Source organism: Equus quagga, unplaced genomic scaffold (genome assembly GCF_021613505.1).
Source record: "Equus quagga isolate Etosha38 unplaced genomic scaffold, UCLA_HA_Equagga_1.0 146_RagTag, whole genome shotgun sequence".
Lineage (NCBI taxonomy): Eukaryota > Metazoa > Chordata > Mammalia > Perissodactyla > Equidae > Equus > Equus quagga.
Genome location: NW_025796728.1, coordinates 699,244 through 722,599, shown reverse-complemented (window position 1 = coordinate 722,599; position 23,356 = coordinate 699,244).

Here is a 23,356-nt window from a genome sequence, read left to right as displayed (position 1 = left end):
TATTCCCAGCTTGTAAAATAAAGTAGTGTATACAGATGCCCTTTTAAAAGAATATTTAAAACACATTATTTAAATAAGTCTCTTACAAGACAATACATTTGGAAAAGAAAAGAAGTAAAAACTCTCAAATACATTTCTATTTTTGTAACTATTTGTTACAATGGAGGGAATTGCTGCCAAAAAAAGTTAGATAGGTGATGTAAATAGAGAGGCAATCGCTAACCACAATGTTACAAGCTAAAAATTTGAATTATAAACGTTGACTGATTGTTATTACATGTGTTTCTTTTGATAAGATCCTTTTAAATGTAGTCTAAATTTTAGTTTAATGCACTTGAAAATAAAATTTATGCCACTTATCAAAAGAAAATGTGGGCTGATCCTTAGTTCAGCCTTTGTATTTGGGGTAAATGAGTCAGAACCTTCCAGCACCTCAGCTTTTCTTAGATGGTAAAGTAAGATTCTTGGAAATCTTTATTAACTCTTTCTAGCTGCATGAGCATTGTTCAAAAAACTACCGTTTGAGGGGCCGACCCCGTGGCTGTGTGGTTAAGTTCACGTGCTCAGCTTCGGCGGCCCAGGGTTTCACCGGTTCGGATCCTGGGCACAGACATGGCACCACTCATCAGGCCATGCTGAGGTGGCGTCCCACATGCCACAACTAGAAGGACCCACAACTAAAAGTATATAACTATGTACCGGGGGCTTTGGGAGAAAAAAAAGGAAAACTAAAATCCTAAAAAAAAGCTACCGTTTGAAAGCTGCGCTAATAGAGAGGAGGGGAGAGCCCAGAACTCGTAAGGGATTTCATCTTCCTGATTCACTCAGTAAACAGTAATAACCCTCGTCAGTCAGTTATCAGAGCTTTAGGATCTATGTCAAATACAGATGGTCAGGTTTTTCTTTAATTAGCACATTATAGTGGCATTTAAGTTAAAAAATATACTAAACATAATTTTAGATATTTTATGATTTTAATGATAATAATTGAGACTGACAAATAAAAATGGCAAGCAATAGGATATATTGGAGAATATGTAGAAGCCATTTGGTGTAAACCTAATTCGGCCTGACCTTGTCTTTCCAAAAGGGCCTGACTGTGGCTGTTGAGCATGCATTGTATATCTGCTTTAGACATTCCCTATGGCACGAACAAAGGCCCTCGAGACAAAGGTGCAACTTCCCTCCCCCTCCCAACATTGGCATTCCCTTAAGGATTAAGCATCTTTCCTTAGGCTAGGAACTGATTGCTGCACTCACCTGTGACCACCCAGCTTGAGACAATAGACTTGCCTCCTGCTACGCCCTCTGAGAAAGCAGACCCACTACCTGCTGTGTCCATCAAGTGCTGTGCTGACAGGGCAATCTTGTGACTATTGTGCGAGAGACATTTCAATCATATGTGAAACGTCCTGTTTGAGGGTATATAACCACTCTGTATACCTCACTTCCTTGGTGCCCTTTCTTAGGCCCCGGGCCATGGTCCTCAGATTTCAGCTCAGAATAAACTCTCCCAAATTTTCATTTATAGATTGGTTATGGATTATTTTCCTCGACAAAACCATTCAGAGAAATATGCTAAGTTCCCTGTGTACATTATCTTGTTTAATCCTCTCAACAATATTATGTGATAGGTACTATTATTCTCTATTCCCTTTATACAGTGGAGGAAACTGAGGCTCAGAGAGGGTTAGTAACTTGCCCACAGTCACACAGCTAGGGGGAGCTAGAATTACAAGCCATATTTTCTGACTCCAAAACCAGTAGATCTAGCCAATGACGTACTACCACTTGTCAGATTGTGAATTTGTACATTACTCTTCTGGTAAGGCATGGCAATTATGATACCAGCTTCTGATTACGAAATAATGAAAAGTTTAATGCTATATTTCATTTTTCTAATTTCCAACAGGAAATATTTTTCCTCACAAATAAAAAGTTTTAGCAATCAGAAACATTTCTTTCTCCCAGGAAATAAGAGGACTTCTCTTATCTCAGGACAATTGATGGCAATCAGTATCGGTTTGATTTCCAAACACTTCTGTTTTAAAATAATTTAAGTTCTGTTTGTGCAGATGAGCCCTGCCCACCTCCCTATCATCATGAGGTCCGATATCCTGGAAGTCAGGCATCAGTCTGATGGGAAGAGCTGCGCAGAAGACAGCTGGGATCCGCCCCAGGGAAGGTGAACTAGATACACACATCAGATATAGGGAAATTTTCCAGAAAAGTAAATGCAGCTTGAGCACAGGATTGAGAAGTCTACAGCCCAATTCATCACAACAACTGTTGAGTACCTACCATGTGCCAGGTGCTATCCTCCCCACTTTTGTCTGGTTTTCCATCTATTTGCTGCCTGTGCCCCTCCCCCCACCCCCATGCTTCCTGTGCTGGTTGGAGTTGGGGCTCTACTGAAACATGCACAAGTCTCACTTTTTCCCTGCCTGTACCCAAAGACACAGCATTAGGCTCCTACTGGCAGCGCAAAGCAAAGCAGACAGGCCAGTCCCTAAGCCCAGGTCTGGATAGCAGGGCCATTAAATGGGTTTACATTACACACACACATCCCCCGCCTCCACCTCTATGCCTGCCTGGCCCTAGGCTGTTATCACCCCAGATTATGGCTCAGGACAGAAGTGGAGGGGGTGAGTGAGGGAAGAGATATTCACAGGCTAGAGAGGGCCAGCGAAAAATTCCTATAGCAGATAAGAGAAACAACACAAGCAAAGAGTGCTTGGGAATGTATGACCTGCCAGCCCAAGCAAGGTAATATTATTGCATTTCACAGATGAGGAAACCGAGACTCAAGAGAGGTTGGGACATCCATGGTCACAAAAGTAGGGCAGAACTGGGATCCCAAGTCTGAAATGTCTGACTTCAATCCAACACTCTTTCTATTGCAGAGCTGTCGGCCGAAGGCGAGCATGGAGACTGGAATCCAGGAACTCAGTGCCTGCCAGAGTCCCAGGATTAGGCAGCTGCAAGCCAGCACCCCGCGGGCTGTGATGAGCATGAGTCACTGCCCTCTGCCTCTCAGGAGACTATAGTCTCACTTCCTCTGGGGCCCTGAGTCCCGTAGTTATTCCTACCCTTGGTTGCATTTTTCAATCTCTTCTTCTCACTTACTAACAGGCTTAAGTTTTCTTTATCTTGAAAAAAAGATCAAAAACCTTTCCTTGACCTTGTTATGCCTTCAAGCACCCACCTTATCTTTCTACTCTTTGTTGTCCCACCTCTTAAAAGGGAGGGAGGAATGGGGAGTTACTGCTTAATGGGTATAGAGTTTCGGTTTTACAAGATGAGAAGAGTTATGGAGATGGACCATGGTGATGGTTGACGTTATGAACACATTTAATACCACTAAACTGTACACTTAAAAATGGTTAAGGTGGTAAATTTTATGTTACGTGTATTTTACCAAAATTTAAAAAGTTGGAAAAGCAGTGGTCTGCACCACCCATCACCCCTGGGCTGAACAGCTGCCCTGGTTCATTGGGACAGAGGGGTTTCCCAGGAGACAGGACTTTCAATGCTAAGTCTGAGGCAGTCCTAGGCAGACCAGGACAGCTGGGGACCACGGCACCTGCCTCCTTCATTCCTCACTCTGAGCTGTGCTCAGATTTAACCTTAGGAATCTGCCTTTCTCCTTCTCCATCCACTGAAACGGACACTAACAGCTAATCCTACAGCCTTGTTTTAGTTCTGCATCATTTGACTGGCTAATTTCTCCTTCTTGAAATTCCATTTTTTCTTTCTTTATCCTCAGTAGCCCACAGCTTTATGATTTCCTTTCTCCTAGCGGCTCCTTCTCTGTTTCCTTCACCGACTCCTCCTTCTACTACCAAATTTTGGCGTCAGACCACTTGAAGTGAGGCAGCTCTGGGTTCAAGTTCTCGTCCTTATTTGTGGAGCTCCGTGAGCATGACACATTATTGAATCCCCCTGAATCTCAGCTTTCTCCTCTGTAATATAGAGTTACAGCGTACTTACAGTGGACCGTAAGGATTGGGAAAAGAGTGTTTAGAACATTTAAGGTAGTTCTTGGCAGAATGTAAGCCCCCAGTAAAAAGAAGTTACTGTTATTACTTCATCGTCTCTTAGAACTCCAACATTCGTTTCTATGCAGCTCACTACACTGCAGCCTTAAGTACTCTCTCCAGTTCCATGACTGCACTCCAATTGCTACCTTTGTCAGGCTGTCCTACATCTCTGTCAATTCAAATATTAGAGACCAAAGCCATCATCTTCTCCTCAAGCCAACTCTAAGACACGGGTCTCTTCCTGTTTCCAGGAGTCCCAGGGATCCAGGTTCAAACACTCCTGGCTGTCTTTGACTTACCCTTCTCTCTCCTCATCCACGTCGTCAGTTCCGCATCTGATTAATTCTGTGTGCGGCACGGTTCTCAAGTGTTCCTCCTCTCCTTTTGATTCCCAGCATACTGCGGGGCCCCCGCCTCCCATCTCAGAGCTTCATTAGCTCCGCCTGGACTATTTCAGGAGCCTCTTAACTGACTCCTCACCCCATCAAGATCTTCTGCACCTGCTTCTGGCTGAATACCTTTCCCAATGCAAAACTCTGAAAGACCTTCAGCATCAGATAAAGTACAAACTCTTTAGTGCCACTTTCAAGGCTAAAGGTGCAAGCCTTTCTAAAATGGCTCCATAAACTGATAAGCCTACATCATTGGCTTAATAAATGTTTTTTGACTATTCAGATTCCAGCAAGTTCCAGAAGAAATACTGCCATTGTTTCCTCAATATGCTCTAATCAGGATTTTGTTCCCACCTTTCCAAAACATTGCCCTTTTCAAGGTCACTGATGACCCCACACTACCAAATCCTATAATCACTTTTCTGTGAATTTCTTGTTACCCTACCTCTTGGCTCTAGGGTTTGTCCTTCTTTACACACTCCCTCTCTTTTGCCACAAGGAATGATTCCAAGGTCTTTGGCCTGAGCAACCAGAAGAATGGAGGCCCGAATATGGGAAATGAGTGGAAATATAGAATGGTGGCTGGAGGGCTGGCCTGGTGGCACAGCAGTTAAATTCACACGTTCTGCTTTGGCAGCCCAGGGTTTGCTGGTTTAGGTCACAGATTCGGACCTACACACCGCTTGTCAAGACATGTTGTGGCAGGCCTCCCATATATAAAGTAGAGGAAGATGGGCACAGATGTTAGCACAGGGCCAGTCTTCCTCAAAAAAAAAAATAAAAAGAATGATGGCTGGAAAGTGGGTTGCTTGACTGAGACTGTGGAAGGATGCATAATAAAAGATTATAGGATGGCAAGATCTGCAGATGGCCATGGCAGTGAGTGACTGAGGTAGATGTTGATGCAAAATAATGAATAACCATTCTGTAGCTGAGAGAGAGAAGGTGAGTTTTACTCGAGTCAGGGTGAGGATTGTAACCCAGGAAGGCAGTTTCCACAAAGGAAGTGTTCTGGAGAAGGATGGTTTTCAGTAGTCTCGTAGCTTTTTAGAACAAAGAACATACATTAAACATGCCAAGGATACACATCTATCAAAGTTTCCAAGAGGTACTCAGTTGCAAATTAGCCAGTCAACATAACCCCGATGTCACGAAAGGACTAGTAAGAGGTGTTACCCATGGGGCATAGGAAGGGAAGGATGCATTTTTATCTTAAGAAAGTGCGTTCTTTAATAGATATAGCAGATGTACAATTTTTTTTTTTTTGAGGAAGATTAGCCCTGAGCTAACATCTGCTGCCAATCCTCCTCTTTTTGCCGAGGAAGATTGGCCCTGAGCTAACATCTGTGCCCATCTTCCTCTACTTTATACGTGGGATGCCTACCACAGCATGGCTTGCCAAGCGGTGCCATGTCTGCACCCAGGATCCGAACTGGCGAATCCCGGGCCACCGAGAAGCGGAACGTGTGCACTTAACTGCTGTGCCACCGGGCTGGCCCTACAATGTATGTTTGATAGGCCGTTGTCAGGCTTCTTTAGTTCAAGCTGAATCAGTTTTGAACCCAAATAGTTATCCTATATACCTCAATACATGAAAATCTCTTGTCATAGGGTAGAGACAGAATTATTACAGATGAATAGATTGAGAAAATGAGAGGCCAGGATATTGGGAGGAATATTGTAGATATTGAAATCAGCAAGTACTGTGACAGCACCACATAAAACCCTCAACATGAGTATAGTCAGTTAAATTGGGGAGGAAACATTTTGTAGAGACACCCTGAAAGGAGTGTTTAGACTAGAGCATTACTCTTAGGAGATATTCCCATGTTGCATGGTCTAGATCAGAGATCAGCAAGCTTTTGCTGTAAAGGACTGGGTACTAAATACTTTAGCCTTGTGGTTAACACAATCTCAGTTGCAACAGCTCAACTCTGCCACTGCAGCACCAAACAGCTGTAGACAATACATAATACATAGACAATACATAGACAATATGTAAATGAATGAGCAAGGCTATGTTCCAATAAAACTTTATTTATAAAAACAAGGGGAAGGCTGGATTTGGTTCACAAGCCATAGTGCCCTGACCCCTGGTCTAGATCAGTGCTGCCCAACAGAAATACAATTGCAGCCACAAATGCAAGCCCCATATGTAATTTCGAATTTTCTGGTAGCTTCACTAAAAATGTAAGAATCATACAAAGTTAATTTTAGTACTATATTTTATTTAACCTAATATATCCCAAATATCATTATTTCTGCATGTAATAAACATTAAAAAATATTGAGTTATTTTACATTCTTTTTTTCAAAAAAGTCTTCGTTTGAAGACTGAGTCTTCTAAATCTCACATATTTGCGGCACATCTCAGTTCACATTAGCCATGTCTCAAGTGACCAATAGTCACAAGTGGCTAGTGGCTACTGTACTGGACAGCGCAAATTTAGACTTTTTTCTAGCTTACTTAAGATCTCAAACTAAATGAAAAACAGGGAGAACTTTACTAAATTTGTATTGAACCATTTGCTTTCAGTCTCTAAAGCCTGTTCTTTTTCGGTAGTAAGATATTTTTTGCTTTTGGCAAAATCATGTTGGTTTTGATGGAGTATCAGTTAAGGCAGGCTATGACATGCTTTAATAACGAGCAGCCCTTGCCACTTAACATCAGCAAACATAATGTGTTATAACGTAGCTTAACATAACCAAGCTCTTAGGGAAGTGTTCAGTGTGGGTCAGTCATCCCAGGAGTCAGGCTGATGGAGGCTCCATCCTAACGCATGATTCAGGTCTCAGGGACAGGAAAGGGGCTGTTACTCTTAATTTCCTTACTCTTAAAATCCTCTGTTTGAAAGTGTAACCTGTTACCTTTCCTCACATTTCATTGACCAAAGCAAGTCACATGGTCACTCCTGACTTCAACGATGCCAGAAAGTGAAATCTTTCCTTGTGCTTAGAAGGCCAGGAATTTGTGTAATTAACCCTAATATCTGTCACAATTTGGCAACCTGTGGACTTCCCAAATACCCAACGCTGAGTCACCATGTACCGGGTGACTACTCTCTGCCAGGCACTGTTGCTTTAATGTTTATGACTTCGGAAGCGGAACAGGGGTTCATTGACTAAACAACACATCATTAGTTTGATGAAAATGTGGAAATTTTGTGCCATATTGCCAGAATAGTCATGTTCCTCTAGGATGGAGCATTCTGAGGTAGATTTCCTTTCAAGTTGCAGCACTGGGAACCAGTAAGATGCCAACGGAATCTGAAACAGAAGTCAATTTAACTTTCTTTTATATACCTGGTATGTAAAACACACACATTGGAAAACTAGGGTAGGAACTTTTCAATAAATAATGCTGGGATAATCGATTATCCAAATGGTGGGGCGGGAGGAGATTCCCACATCACACCATATTCAAATATCAGTTCTGGGTAGATTAAGGACAAAAGCAAAACTCTAAAACTTTTGGGAGAAAATATCTCTGAAAGTCCAAGGTTGGGAAGAATTTATCAAGACATAAAACGCACAAACCATTTATGCATTACTTTATTTAACCATTCATTTAACAAATATTTATTGAGAATCTACTAGATGCCAGGCACTGATCCAGGCACTGGGAACAAGCAGAGGGTAAGACAGACACAATTCCTCCTCCCAGAGAACTTACAGTCTAGTGGAACCATGGAGGCCAAGGGTGATACATTTAATTATATGAAAGTGAAAAATCTTCTAAAGACAAAACATGTCATCAACAAAATGACAGTACAGACCACAGGCTGGGAGAAGATATTTGCAATGCACGTCACCAAAAAGGATTACTATCTGGAATGTATAATCAAAAAGAAAAAGACAGCCAACCCAATAAAAAAATGAGCAAAAGATATAGAAAAGGAAAGCTGAATGGTCGATAAACATGAAGATATTTTCAGCATCATTCATAAGGAGGGAAATGCAAATTACACAATCGCAAGATACCATTTACTGCATAGAAGAGTAACAAAAATGGTGTGTATTACAATACCATGTGTTAGCCAGGTTATGGACCATTGGGACTGGTTATGAAAGGCTAGGGAGAGCTCAAAAAAATGTTACTATTTTAGAGAGCAATCTGGCAATTTATATTTAAAGCTAAAAATATTCTTACCTTCCCTCCCAGTAATTCTACCTCTTGGTGCACACCCCAGTGAGAATCTTGCACACGTGCTCAAGAGCACAGGCAGGGGGCTGGCCCCGTGGCCGAGTGGTTGAGTTGGTGCGCTCCACTTCGTTGGCCCAGGGTTTTGCCGGTTTGGATCCTGGGCGCGGACATGGCACCGCTCATCAAGCCACACTGAGGCGGCGTCCCACATGCCACAACTAGAAGGACCCACAACTAAAAATATACAACTGTGTATTTGGGGGCTTTGGGGAGAAAAAGGAAAAATAAAATCTTAAGAAAAAAAAGGAGCACAGGCAAAGTTTATTGTAGCATTGTTTGTGACTGTGAAGAAATGAAAATAATTTAAATATCCACCAATAGGAAATTAAACAAATAAATATGTTGTAATATATTCATGCTATGAAGTACCATTTAGCAATTAAAATGAATGACCTTGAGCTGTCTGCATCAAAATGGGTAAATTTCAAAAAGACAATTTTGAGTAAAAAAAACAAAACTGAAAACAGAAGCAAACACCATGATATGATGATTTAAGATGATACCATGTTATAAAGTTTTAAAACTTGCAAAACAATACCATATCTTGTTTCTGAATATAAACCAGATTACAAAAGGATAAAAACATACTTGTGAATGAAAATATTAAATCTCAGGGGGAGAGGAGACAAGGGAAATGGAAAAAGAGAGGGATCTGCAATTAATTACTATTTCAAAACAATCAGAATGTTACAGAAAAAAGTTGAAATTATAATATCAACTTTTTAAATTTAAATCATTTGAGAATAAGTGGCATGACAATGCCAATCAGATTCAAATACTTCAGTATGTATTTTCTATAAACAAGAACATTTTCCTACATAACCACAATACAATCATCAAAATGATGACATTACTAATGACATTGCTACCAGCTTATCTTCAGACCCCATCCAAGTTTTGTCATTTATATCAAAAGGATTTGATTCAGAATCAAGCATTCCATTTAGCTGTCCTGTCTCTTTAATCTGCTCCATTACGGAACAGTTCCTCAGTCTTTTGTTGACTTTTATGACCCGTTGCTTTTGAAGATTACAAGTGGGCTATTTTGTAGAATGTTTGGGTTTTTCTGATATTTCCTCGTAATTAGGTTCATGTTGCACATCTTTGGCAGGAATATCACAAAAGTGATGCTGTGTTCTTCTTATCGTATATCAGATGGCAAAAACTTCAATTTTTCTCGTTACTAATGATGCTCATTTTCATCAGGTGATTACTGTGATGTCTGCCAGCCTTCCCCACTGTAAAGGTGCTCTCTTCTCCTTTATAATTAACTATGTAAATATTCCTTTCCTCTTCAAACTTTCAATTTATTCATTTATTTATTTACATCTGTATGAGCTCATGATTCCTATTTTATTAAATAGGTTATAATTTGTTACTATTATTATTTAATTTTATGTTCAAATCATGTTCATATTGACTGTTGGGAGCCCATGCAAGCTCACTTCTGTGTCCTTCGACAGGTCCTCATCACTGTTGGAGCACTTTCTTCATTTCTGGCACAAGATGTTCCAGGCTCACCTTGCACTTTCTTAGTCTTAGCTCTGGAATCAGCCAGTTCTCCAAGGAGCCCCCCTTCCTTTCAGTGGAGAACAGTATTTAGAAGTCAAGATCTGAGCACCAGGTGTGCTCCTTGTTATTGGAGTGTCACTATTTTCAGAAGACAGAGCTAGGGAATATACTTATATACATGTCTATATTTTTTGTTGATCTATATACATGGAAAACCATATGTTTTCACCAACGTATCTAATTCCAGTCCAACACCACAAAATTTATTCTAGTTTTCTTCCTTTCCATAGAAATCTGGCTCCTTATCATATTTATTCCTCTGATCAATTCCCTGGAGTACAGCTCCTCTCTCGCCTCTTCCATCACCCTTTCCCCCATTCAGAAGCCTTCCTCTCATGTTTGGACTCTGACTCCCCGTGCCAGAGGCTGCCCCTCTGCGTGGACACCCTCCTCACCCGTCCTGGGCTCTGACACTCCATAGCCTCCCCTTCACATCGGTGTCCAATGTGACTATTGAGCTCATGCTTTACTTCCCCATGCTGGGCCCATGTGGCGCCTCACTTCCCAATCATGGAGGTTTACCATGCTCTCTCCACCTAAAAGGAAAGAGGAAGAGATGAGAAGGGAGGGTCTGGGAGGGGAAGAAATGGGACGAGAGGGAAGGGGATGAGAGGGGAAGGGAAGAAAAGAAAAGGAAAGGAAAAAGGAACAGCAATGTGTAATATTTTCTCCTTAAAAAAAGGCAAAGGCAAATATGATGAAATATCAGATTTGACAGAGCTTGGGTAATTAACAGGTATATAAGTGTTTTTGATAGTATCCTCTGTGGTTTGCTTTTCAATCTATATGTGGTAAAGTTTTTTTCTTTTTAAATCTCCAATCCATCACAGCCTGATATCTTTGTAAATACAATAAAAATGAATATCTAGAAAAATAAAATAAAAAAACCAAAGACATATAAAATATAGGCCCCCTAATTTTTATTATTAGATTCGACAGACATAAGGTGACTCTGTGAACGTTTCTAAATGCATTCTCTCAATCTCTGCACCCTTCTCACTGCTGACCAGAACAACAGTTGTGTGCACCACCAGCCATTCCTGGACCACGGTTTGCGTAGCATCGCGGTCCAGACTTTTTCATGCTTGACATATGACATTAAAAAATAAAATTAGGGGCCGGCCCAGTGGCACAGCGGTTAAAGTTCACACATTCTGCTTCTCGGCAGCCCAGGGTTCGCTGGTTTGGATCCTGGGTGCAGACATGGCACTGCTTGGCACGCCATGCTGTGCTAGGCGTCCCACATATAAAGTGGAGGAAGATGGGCACAAACGTTAGCTCAGGGCCAGGCTTCCTCAGCAAAAAAGAGAAGAACTGGCAGTAGTTAGCTTAGGGCTAATCTTCCTCAAAAAAAATTTTAAAAAATAAAATAAAAAATGAGATTAACAAATATAATAAAACAAGGGGCCCAACTCCTACTTTGAACAGTCACAAGTGTGCTCTTGAATTTGTGGGGGTCTGGGTGAGGGCTTCACATTACCTTTGCAGGCATTCATTCCACTGTCAAAACATCTCCCCAAAATGATGGTGTTTGGGGGCCGGTAAGGCTGCTCTGAACTTGACTTCCCAGAATCTAGGGAGGAAAGGTGGAAAGGAGAGAGAAGGTCAGGAGAATGAAATGGCAGCATGGCGGCAGACAGAGCCATTAGAAAGTCTCTTACAAAACTGGAGAACTTCTGCGTGGGGAGGAAGTGGGCAAGTACTTGTAAAGGGATTACATGAGAGAAACTGCATCTGTGTTTCTGGAGCTTTCCTAGACGTGGCTGTGTCCTTCCCAGTCGTGTTTCCAGTTCCTGAGTCTGAGTCACTGGGTGAGTGCCGGCGGCCACTCTGAAAACCCGCCTTTGGCTCCGAGGTCTGCAGGCAGGCCAGCTCCCTGGGAGTCTTGTCTCCTGTCATCCGTGTGGAGATTCAACAGTCCCTGTTGTTTCTGGGACCCTTGTAAACAAAATCCCTGTGGAAAAGGAAAGATAAGGAACAGATGTGATCATCACAATCTGAAAAACAAAACAGAGCAAAACGAAAATCCAAGGGGACTGCAGTGGATTTCTCCACTGGCCAACGTGGATAGGACTCAAGTCAGGTTTCTGCCGAGTTGGACTTCTTGGCACAGGCACTCTGCGTGGGCAGTGAGTGGCCCCGGCTCAGGAGGAATGGGGCTCTCTTCAGCGTTTCCTTTGAAGGTATATGTTTTTAGAGCAGCCATTTCGATTTGAAAATGTGTCTGGTTAATGCCCTCTCCCCAGAGCCTCAAGCACCATTTCTTTGAGTGTGAGTTTCCCAGCAAAACATTTACTAGATTTTTTTTGTTTTTGAGTACATTTAACTTAGAATTTTCTATAATGGTTGCAAGTGTTTTGTTTTTTTTTTTTTTTAAATGAACTCTTTAGGGCAACCATGTGGAAAATATTATTTTTCATATTGCCTCTGCTAGAAGAGTTCAGATTGCATTTTTCTTCAGGCAAATGGTGTTAGCCTGCTACGGGGGCTGACAAGCCACCTTGAGAGGTGGCCCTGAGAATTTCCTGGAGGCCAGGGTGAACCCTGGACACAACTGCCAGGTGGTCTGAGAACAGGGTGTTCAGAAGCCAACTCTCAGCATGCTGCGTCTGGAATGGTTTCTCAACCCATTCCTCAGAGCAATGCTGCTTGTTCTACGAGACTGTTTTCTTTCCAACGTATGAACTGGGATTTTTGGCTGCATGTGCTCATTAAGAAAACCCATGTCACTTGTCACAAGTGTAAAAAGAACGTTTCAAATGTTCCTGGAAAACTTTCAGCTGGTTCACATCCATGCCTAGGTCCTTCCTACAATTTTCCCTATTGCTCCCCTCCCAAGATGTCGAGCAGAGTTATTTCTGAAGCAGAATGATTGCAATGTTTCAGCCAGGCCGACTGGCTGTGCGTAGGTAATGGATGAAGTCATTGAGGTGGATGACTAACCGACATTGTAAAGTTCTTTAGGGATGGGGCGGGGGGTTCCTGGGCTGGGTTTCTGTTAGTGTGGCCAGGAAATAAGATTTATAACAACCCATCAAGGATTTAATACCCTTTTGTGGACATGCTCCCAATGGAGCTTATTAAATACAGAGGCTTATTCTAAAGCAAAGAAACTTGGTGGGTGTAAAAGGAGAGGGGGAAAAAACCTAGCCTTTGTTTCCAAACATTTATTCAGGACAAGATTTTTCTTAATGAAACTCCATTCAGATGTTATTTTTTTCTGATGCTGTTTGAGCCTATTTACTCTAATTTCTAATTACAACAGAAAATGTCTGATGAGCTCCTTCTGCATTTGTAGCCAACAAGGCTACGAACACCCACAACTGAGGACTTTGAAACTGTTCCATGGTCTTTAGGATGTTTTTATCTGTTTTTGTCTCTTCCTTCTGTATTTATTTTGTGAAAGAAGCTTAGCACTGGTACTAAGGCAATGGCACAGAGGATACTAACCTGAGGGGATCAAGATGTACTAACTTGCATTAAAAATAACAGGACTCTGGGCCATCCCCGTGGCATAGTGATTATGTTTATGAGGTCCGCTTCGGTGGCCCAGGGTTTGCAGGTTTGGATCCTGGGTGCAGACTTACACACTGCTCATCAAGCTGTGCCATGGCAGTGTCCCACATACAAAATATAGGAAGATTAGCAGAGAGCTCAGGGCCAATCTTCCTCACCAAAAAAAAAATAACATGACTCTTAAAAGAATGAAAAGACAAGCCACAGACTACGAGAAATCCTTTGCAAAACACATATTTCATAAAGGATTTGTATCCAAAATACACAAAGAAATTTTAAAACTTAGCAATAAAGAAACACATAATCCAATTTAAAAATGGGCACAAGATCTGAACAGACACCCACCAAGGAGGATAAGCAGATGAAATAAGCACATGAAAAGGTGCTTAACATGGGGGCTGGCCCAGTGGTGCAGTGGTTAAGTCTGTGGACTTCTCTGGTTCAGATCCTGAGCACAGACCTACCCACTGCTTATCAAGCCATGCTGTGGTAGGCATCCCACATATAAAGTAGAGGAAGATGGGCACAGATGTTAGCTCAGGGCCAATCTTCCTCAAAAAAAAAAAAAAAGAAAAGAAAAGAAAGGAAGAAAAGAAAAGGTGCTCAACATCTATGCCATTAGGGAGTTGAAAATTAAAACAACAACAAGATACCACTATAAGCTTCTTGGAATGGTGAAAATCTAAAACACTGACAACACCAAATGCTAGTGAGGATGTGGAGCAACAGAAACTCTCCCTCACTGCTGGTGGGAACGAAAAATGGTGCAGCCACTTCGGAAGACCATTTGGCAGCTTCTTGTAAAACTAAACATGGTCTTACCATACGGTCCAGCAAACATGCTCCCGGGCGTTTACCCAAATGAAAACTTACATCCACACAGAAACCTGCACACAGATATTTATAGCAGCTTCATTCATAATTGCCCAAAATTGGAAACAACCAAGATATCTTTTGAGAGGCGAATGGATAAACAAACTGTGGTATATCACACAATGAAATATTATTCAGTGGTGAAAAGAAGTGAGCTATCAACTCATGAAAAGACATGGGGGAAGCTTGAGAGTATATTTCTAAGTGAAAGTAGTCGGTCTATAAAGGCTACATACTTTATGATTTCAACTACTATATGACAGTCTGGTAAAGGGAAACTATGGAAACAGTAAAAAGATCAGTAGTTGCCAGGGGGTGGAGGAAGAAGGGAGAGATGAGTAGATGAAGCACAGAGGATTTTTAGGGCAGCGAAACTGTTCTGTATGACACCAAAATGGTGGATGCATGACAGCGTACATTTGCCAAAACTCGTAGCGCTGTGTGACACAAAGAGTGAATCCTAATAAAAACTGTGGCCTTTATTAATAATAATATATCAATATTGGTTCATCAGTTATAACAAATGTACAACATTAATGCAAAATGTTAATGATAGGACAATCTTGTGCATATGTGGGAGGATTGCATGGGAGGTCTCTGTATTATCTGCTCAATTTTTCGGTAAAACCTAAAGCTGTTCTGAAAAGTAAAGTCTATTAATTAAAAAACAACAACAATAGGAGTCAAAACGGTCAGTTTTCATCACAAAGGAAAACTCTGTTCTGCTACATCTCATTTCCATGCTCATTCCTTGAGGGCCCTTGTCCATCTTGTTCACGACTATCCCCATGGCGCATAGTAGGTGCCCAATAAAGACAGCTGAATGAATACACTCACCAAGGTTTAGCCAATAAAACTCTCCTCCATCGTCTTTGTGTTCTGTTTGAACAGATAAACCTTGACCAAATGCAAACCACTGCAATAACAGTCAATAAGAATGGAATGTTCACTGTGTGTCAGGCATTTTTCTAGAGACTTGACATGCAGTAATTCATTTATTCCTCACAACAGCCTTATGAAATAGGTACTTGTCCTACAGGATGAGGAAACTGGGCCACAAAGAGTTTAAGTAATTGGCTCCAGGTTGTTGAACCAATAAATGATAGAGCCAGGATTTGAACCCAGCAAGTCTAGCTCCAGAGGTCACACTCTTTTGACAGCTCTGTTAAGATAGGAGCTGTGGGAATAAGGGGATGTATCAACAAATAATCTCCTCCCTTAAGGAGATTTCAATGCATGAGGACAGCTAGTCACGAAGACTGTAAACGATAATAGAGGCTGACCTCTCTCCTTTGGAATGTGCAGGCAGGCCCGGCCCTAACTGGCACACGTCAGGCTGAAGGTTTGTTCATCTATGTCCTGGGCTCAGTTTTCCCATTACACATCTTCACAGTCACATTCAAGAGCTACTGGCCATTCGACATTCAACAGTAAGCTACGGCCATTACCTACTAACGGCGTCTGCTGTGTTTGTCTCCTCCCGGTTAGACTCAGGCCTCTTGAGGTCAGGGATAACTTCTTTTACTTCTCTCTGTACCTGCATGGTAGATGGTTAATCAATACATTTGGATTCATTAACTGTTGGAAGAAGAAGCAGCAAGAGGATAAATTTAAGTCTAGTTTTCAATAAAAATTGAGCTCAAAAGTTATTGTGCATGTTTGCTTGTTTTTAAGGACTTTTGGTAGCAAATTTCCTCTTCATTTACATCTGATTAACTGTGATAGTCATCCTGTGTGATGTTAGCCATGTCTCTGATGACCTATTAGAGGGCAAATTGCTGAAGTAAACCATTAACATACAGGCAGAGAGGAGCTCATCTTTGGATCCCAGAGTTTATAGGTCAAGGGTCAGAAGTCACCAGACCTAGGGAGGGGGTCAGTCTTTAGGGAATTGGAAATCTGTGTTTTAACCTGATATGGTCACAGACTGTGTGACTGGGACAGATAATTTAACTTCTCTGAGCCTCAATTTTCCCATCCATCACATGAAGCTAATTCTGCCCGTCCTGCCTACTGCACAGGGTTTTTCTAGCCACCGAGGTGCTGGTGAGTGAAAGATCAGGATATTATATAACCTGAAAAAGGGAAGGTGGTGGGAAATGATAGTGATGAAATATTTTGTGAATCATTTTATTATATTCTGCATCAGAGGCTTATTTTTCGAAACAGGGCAGCATAAAAACACTTTTGTTTGCTGTTTTAGAATATGTAAGAGCTTCTAGAAGAGAGTTTTGATCATCTAGGTCAAGGACTGCTGAAGGATGCTAAGTGAATGCTCTCTTTTCTCTCTTAATAAATTGCCCTCTGATGGGCTTGAAATATTCGCAATCATTCCACTGTTGTGGACTTGTACCGTTGTAGTGAGAACCGAGGGCACGCTTGCTCCTAACGGCAATGATTTTAATAGTATGTCTCCCACTGGGGGAAAATGTTTAAACAAGGACAGAATCAGCATCCCATAACTTTCCAACCAGTTGATTCAAGGCCAAAAAAATACCAACAGCAAATAAGTCTTGATAAATCACCCATTTCTATTTCATATTTGTTGACAGCCATTAGAGCAGTTTACCGTCACTGGCATGCAACAGAAACAACTACTAGATTACCCAAAACAATTTTTTCTCCAAGGAGGCTCAATGCATCTCTAACAGAATTTTAAAGATACACTTTGATGCCATCCTGACTGCTCTTACCTCTGGAACCAGAAATCAGCATATAAGGGAAAGCTTTGAGAGCTAGAGCAAGGATAAATCAGGAGGCGTGAGAATGGGTGAAGCGAAGATAAGAGCCCCTTGCCAACTCATGCTTTCCACCATTACCTCCCATGGATACTGCTACTGGATCCTACCTGAAGGTATGAGGGCAACGGGGCAGAGAGCTCATCTATGAGCTCAACCATTACCATTCCCGCTTCCCATCCCCAGGGAAGAAGGAAGCAGAACACCCTTGACAGAAGCACCATAGGCAAGATCCACCAGCAGGTAGACTGCTGAGAACTGTCAGTCTCAAGGGACACTAGATTGGTCCTTTCCCCACTGCCTCCTCAGCAAGGAGGGGTGGCACCAAAGGTCACCAGAGAAGGAAGCCTTACAAGTAAGAAGTATTCCAATGTTGACAAATGCCCACTGTCACGAAATGAGCAGAAGCCCAGGTGGAGGTTGAGCTTACGTGTGTGTATGTGTGTTTCCAGTTTAAGCAGCGAGGCTTCAGAAAACCACTTTTCAGTTCTGAGGAGACACTTCAGCCCTTGGAAGACAGTTTGTCAGAGACAATTTAATTGTCTGAGCATGTGGACTCAGTGAGATGGGAGGGTAGGAAGTGACAGATGTTTTGGGGGAAGGAGGCGTTTCTGTGAGGTTGCAACTGCCTGACACCAAGCTCTGGGATCATTCTGCAGCCAGGACTATAGAGAGAGGGAAGAACTGCAGTGGGGACACTGCCCAGGGCAGCAGCTGGAATAGGGGACCTGTCCAGGACCAAGTTCTGGGGGCCCTGACCCAGGCAAGACACCATTGCAGAATGGGCCACCATTCATCTTTGAGCCTTCGATTAGTTCCTTCAAGGCAGCCCAGACCCATGCTGGGCACTTGTGGCCTCAGAGACATTTAACGAGAAGGGGCAGGGGGCTGGAGAGGGTGGCAGCTGTTTGAGACCAGGTTACTCAATCTTTCCAGGTCTCATCTTCATCATTTGTAAAATAAAATAATAATAATTTCTACCTAATAACCTGTTGGGTAGGGGAAAGGTGAAATAAACAGCATGTGTAAAGCATTTAGCACGGTGTCTCACACACAGTAAGAGTTCCATAAAGGCTGGTTATTATTGTTTCACATGAGACTTATTCGCATATATGCAACTCACTCCCGTTTAATTCTAAGTCCCTTGGGGGCAGAGTCTGAGTTTATTCATCTTTGTCTTTTTTTAGGAACTGAGAGCTCCTTTAAGGTAGGGACCTTTTCCTATTCTTCTAGATTTTTCTTCCTAGCAAAGGGCTTGGCCCCTGGTAAACAATGTAGAAACTATGTTTGATGAATGAATGAATGAGTGAATGAAGGAATGAAAACCATACTAAAGTGAAGAGAATGGAAACCTGAGAAAGGAGTGTGATTCGGGTGCCTGTTATTTTTGTTTGAAATTAATTCTCAGGTCTTCTCTGCTGAGATCTTGGCTGACATACATTTGCTGGGGTTGACTGGATTATATAATTGCTGTTTTCTGCCTCTAACTACTGTGATTATGACTCAAGTAGTGGATACATTTACGGTGCTATGTAAATAATAATTATTTTAATTATGGTTTGACCTGTACAATATATTCTAACAACATGGCTGACTGTGCATTTGTGTGTGTGCATTCTCGAGAGTGGTGGAGAAATCTCCTATTATGAAGGTACAAAGGAATCTCCCCTCAATGCACATGGTAATTTTAGAATTATAACGTGGAGAAGTACAATACCACTGTAATTATAGCAAGTTTGCAGAAAGAAATGGCTTTAAAGTAGTATAGAATCTAAGTGTATTATATTTAGATAATATAAAATGTAACTTTTTGACAATATTTTATTTTTGCCGGGAAAATGGGTAATGGTAATTTTTCAGGCTTCCTATAAGAGTATGAAAGTGCCTTGGAGAGTTAAGTGTGACTTAAGCAATAAAATTTGTGTAACATGCTTAGCCAAGTGCCTACCATGTAATGAGTGCTCAGCAAGCATTCGGTGTCATCGCGCAGCAACAGCGTGTGTCTAAGTAAGCATCTGACGTAAAGGATGCGCTCTATGCATTTTTAAAGTGACCTGCATGAGGAATTCAAATTTGGTCCACCTGGCACCTGGGTGACCCTTATCCATGACAGCAAATGTTATTTTTTGTACTTGAAATACACAAGGGACCATTTTAGACACTGGAGGGGGTGGGGAATAGTTGGAGCCTATGGGTAGGACACAAAGATGAACACCACGGAACCCGCTCCTAAGGAACTTACCATGAAGTGCAAGAGATAAGACACTCACAGAGCAATAATAGAACCCTCGCTGAGCTCTGACTACGTGCCAGCACTGTCCTAAGAGCTTTACTCACGCTAACTCATTTAGTCTTCATACAGAAGAGGAAACTGAGACACATGATGGTTAAGTAAGGTGTCACAGATAGTAAGCAGTAGATGAGATTCCAATCCTGGCTATGCGAGCCCAGAGTCGACACTCCTGACCTCTATGTTAAACTGCGCCTCTAAAGGTGTGCAAGTAGCAGTAACACAAGTACAACCTGTAGAAAGGAGTACGAAAGCCCCTGTGGGAACATTCCAGGCAAGAGGTTAGGAAGGCTTCTCTGAAGACTGTCATTTGAGTTGAATTTTAAAAGACTGGGGGAAAGAATGCCAACCAAGAGAGAAGAGCTTCCTAGAGCCTTTGACTGACAGCACCTCCCCACCCCCGCAATCCAGTCTGGAGTAAACTCCTCCCCTGGGCTCCTACATCAACTAAAGCCCCCTATTGTAGCCCTTAGCACATTTGACTGCAATTGCCTGTTTACCTGGTTTTTTTCCCCCATTAAACATAAGCTCTTTGAGGCCAGAGCCCAGCCTGGACATCTTTGTATCCTGAGCACCCAGGAGACCCTCAAGGCTTTACTGATAGGATCTACCAGCAATTATTTTTTCCTGAAGTTAGATACTTTACCCAATAAAATGTCTACATTAAATTTCAAATATCACATGCTCTATGGAAATGCAGGTTTATATGGTGCTAAGATACATTGAACACACAGCTCATTATTTGAAACATACTTTTGTGGCTAAATCAGTAGGATTATTGGAACCAAAGTAAACCTTTTAAATGCACACACCATGGAGGATGAATGCCTCCCAATTATCTGGAAAGTTAATATGGCATTTCAAATGAAAATGGCAATAAATCCGGCTCTTGTTCTCATTTGAATACTTGGTACTTTTCTATTCTGCTCACACACGGAGGATGCTTCCCCTCTCTAGTCCAGTAGGAAAGATATAGTAACGGTTGTCAGATGGGTGCTATTTGATGGAATAGACAATAGAAGGAAATCAGGTCAGCACAAGAGAGGCTGAACATATTTAAGAAAAGAACAAAATTACCAACTTACAATTAATGTATTCTCAAATTTCTTGCCAAGAACACTATTTCTCACATTATCAAATTCTGTCCCTATTGTTACTGAAATGTGAGAATATTTGAAGCATATTCTTTCTCACACTGAATTTACTGGCTTTAGGATCTGAGCTGATCCTTACCAATCTAAATAATGAGGTAAACTGAGGCAAGCCCAAATGACCAGAAATTGAGTTCATTCAGGAATAGCAGAAGAATTGCAGTTCCAGAAATGCACACTCTAGTAAGCTATAGGCGAGTCTGTAGGGGGTTTGGAGTGAGCTATATTTATGGGTAAAGAGTGCAAAGTCCAACCAGAGTGGAAGCGGTAAGTGTATTAGCTTGAGGGTGGGGAGAGACTCTTGGCGGATGTTCATCGGTCAGGAGATAAGTCTCGGTCTTCTGTAACTCAGGCATTTATGGGAACTCAGTTTCTCAGATCTTAAATTCCATTCTCCTGAGGGTGCACGCTGAGATTCTCCATTACATAACCTCCAGTTCCATTTTATTTTATTTTTTAAGATTGGCACCTGCGCTAACCACTGTTACTAATCTTTTCTTCTTCTTCTTCTCCCCAAAGCCCCCCAGTACATAGTTGTGTATTCTAGTTGTAGGTCCCTCTGGTTGTGCTATGTGGGACGCAGCCTCAGCATGGCTCGATGAGTGGTGCCATGTCCTTGTGAAATTAACCATTCAGCCACAGGGCCGGCCCCCTCCAGTTCCATTTTAAACTTTTTGTTTGTTTGAGGAAGATTATCCCTGAGCTAACATCTGCTGTCAATCCTCCTCTTTTTGGGGAGAAAGACTGGCCCTGAGTTCATATCCGTGCCCATCTTCCTCTACTTTATATGTGGGACACCTACCACAGCATGGCTTGCTAAGTGGTGCCATGTCTGCACCTGGGATTCAAACTGGCAAACCTCGGGCCGCTGAAGCAGAATGTGCACACTTAACCGCTGTGCCACTGGGCCGGCCCCTCCAGTTCCATTTTAGAATGAAATGCTTTCACATTCCTAAAGCCTAAACCACTCCCTAGGAATAATTTCACCCTTAGAAAAGGGCATGCCTTCTTGAAGACACGGGTGCTTCCTGGGGATATGAAGGGCTATTTGATTTTTTTTTTTTAAAGTATTTCCAGGAATACCCAAACCTTCCCCCAAGGACGAACTCCTTTCCCCCTTCTTTAGGAAACCTCTTTGGATTAACCCCAACTCTGATTTTTCCTGAGATTCCTTGCTCATGAACAAGCCCTGGGCTACTTGTCTGAGTGTTTCTGGTTCATCCCTCAGGCCCACTCCACGTCCACTTTTGGCCATGTTTTTTCTGCGCACCCAGGCATAGCCTCCTTCTTTCAGTGGATGTCAAAACTCCACACTCAAAGATAATATAAGCATTATTTTACTCATAGTCTGAAATAGACTGGATCCATTCACTTGTTCTTTCAATAAACATTTGATGAGTGCCCAGTACATGCCAAGCACTGTGTGCCAGGCACAGAAGCTAGAGAGGTTCCCTGTCTTCATGAACTTTATAGTTTAATGGGAGAGACCAACAGAAAGGAAATAGATAAATATGTAACCACAAACTGTGGGAGTGCTATGTGATTAGTTCTGTGAAGGGAAGAACGGGAGGGAGTGGTCAGGGGCCTCCTGAGGACAGACTCTCCATCTGAGATCTGAAGGGTAGGAAGGAAGCTTGTGAAGAGGGTGAGAGAAAGAGTGGGATGGCTTGAAGTCTTCCAGGCTGAGGGAGAGCTGTGTGCAGGCCCAGAGTAGGAAAGAGATTGATAGAGTTGAAGAAGGAAAGGCCAGGGTAGAAAGAGGGAAAGAGAGTGATATGGGGGTGACACTGGAGAGGTAGGCATGGCCACATTTAAGAGTCAGTCTGGATTTTGTTTTAAATTCAATGAGAAGGCATTAAAGGTCATTTAGTAGGTAGTGACATTGATTAGATTTATGAAAGAGCACACTGCTCATAAGAATGGCTAAAATTAAAAAGACAGATAAACATCAAGAGTTGGCAAGGATACAAAACAAATGGAAAGCTCATACATTGCTAACGAGAGCATAAATTGGTACAAGGACTTGGGAAATTGGCAGTATCTACTAAAGTACCCACACCCCATGACCCAGCAGTTCCACTCTGAGGTATATTCCCAACAGAAATGCGTACATAGGGTCACCAAAAGTCAGGCACGAGATTGTTCATGGCAGTATTAGTCTTGATAGCTAAAAACTGGAAACTACTCAAGTATCCATCAACAGTAGAGAGGGTAAATAAATTGTGGTGAATTCATGCAATGGAATACTTCCCAGAAATGAGAATAAACAAACTACAACTACAAGCAAGAACATGGGTGAATTTCATTAACAGAATGTTGAGTGAAAGGAGCCAGACACAGAAGAGGACACACTGTATGATTCCATTTACATAAAGTTTTAAAGCAGCTTCAAACCAATCTTGGTGTTGGAAGCTGGGATGGAAGGGACACTCAGAAAGGGGGTAGGGTGGAAGGAGTGTGAGGGGATTTTTGAGATACTGTTGTGTTCATTTTATGGAAAATTGCTGTTATACATTTTATGTAAAATCACTGAGTTACACACTATGGTTTGTGTTCTTTTTGTATACATGTTATATTTCA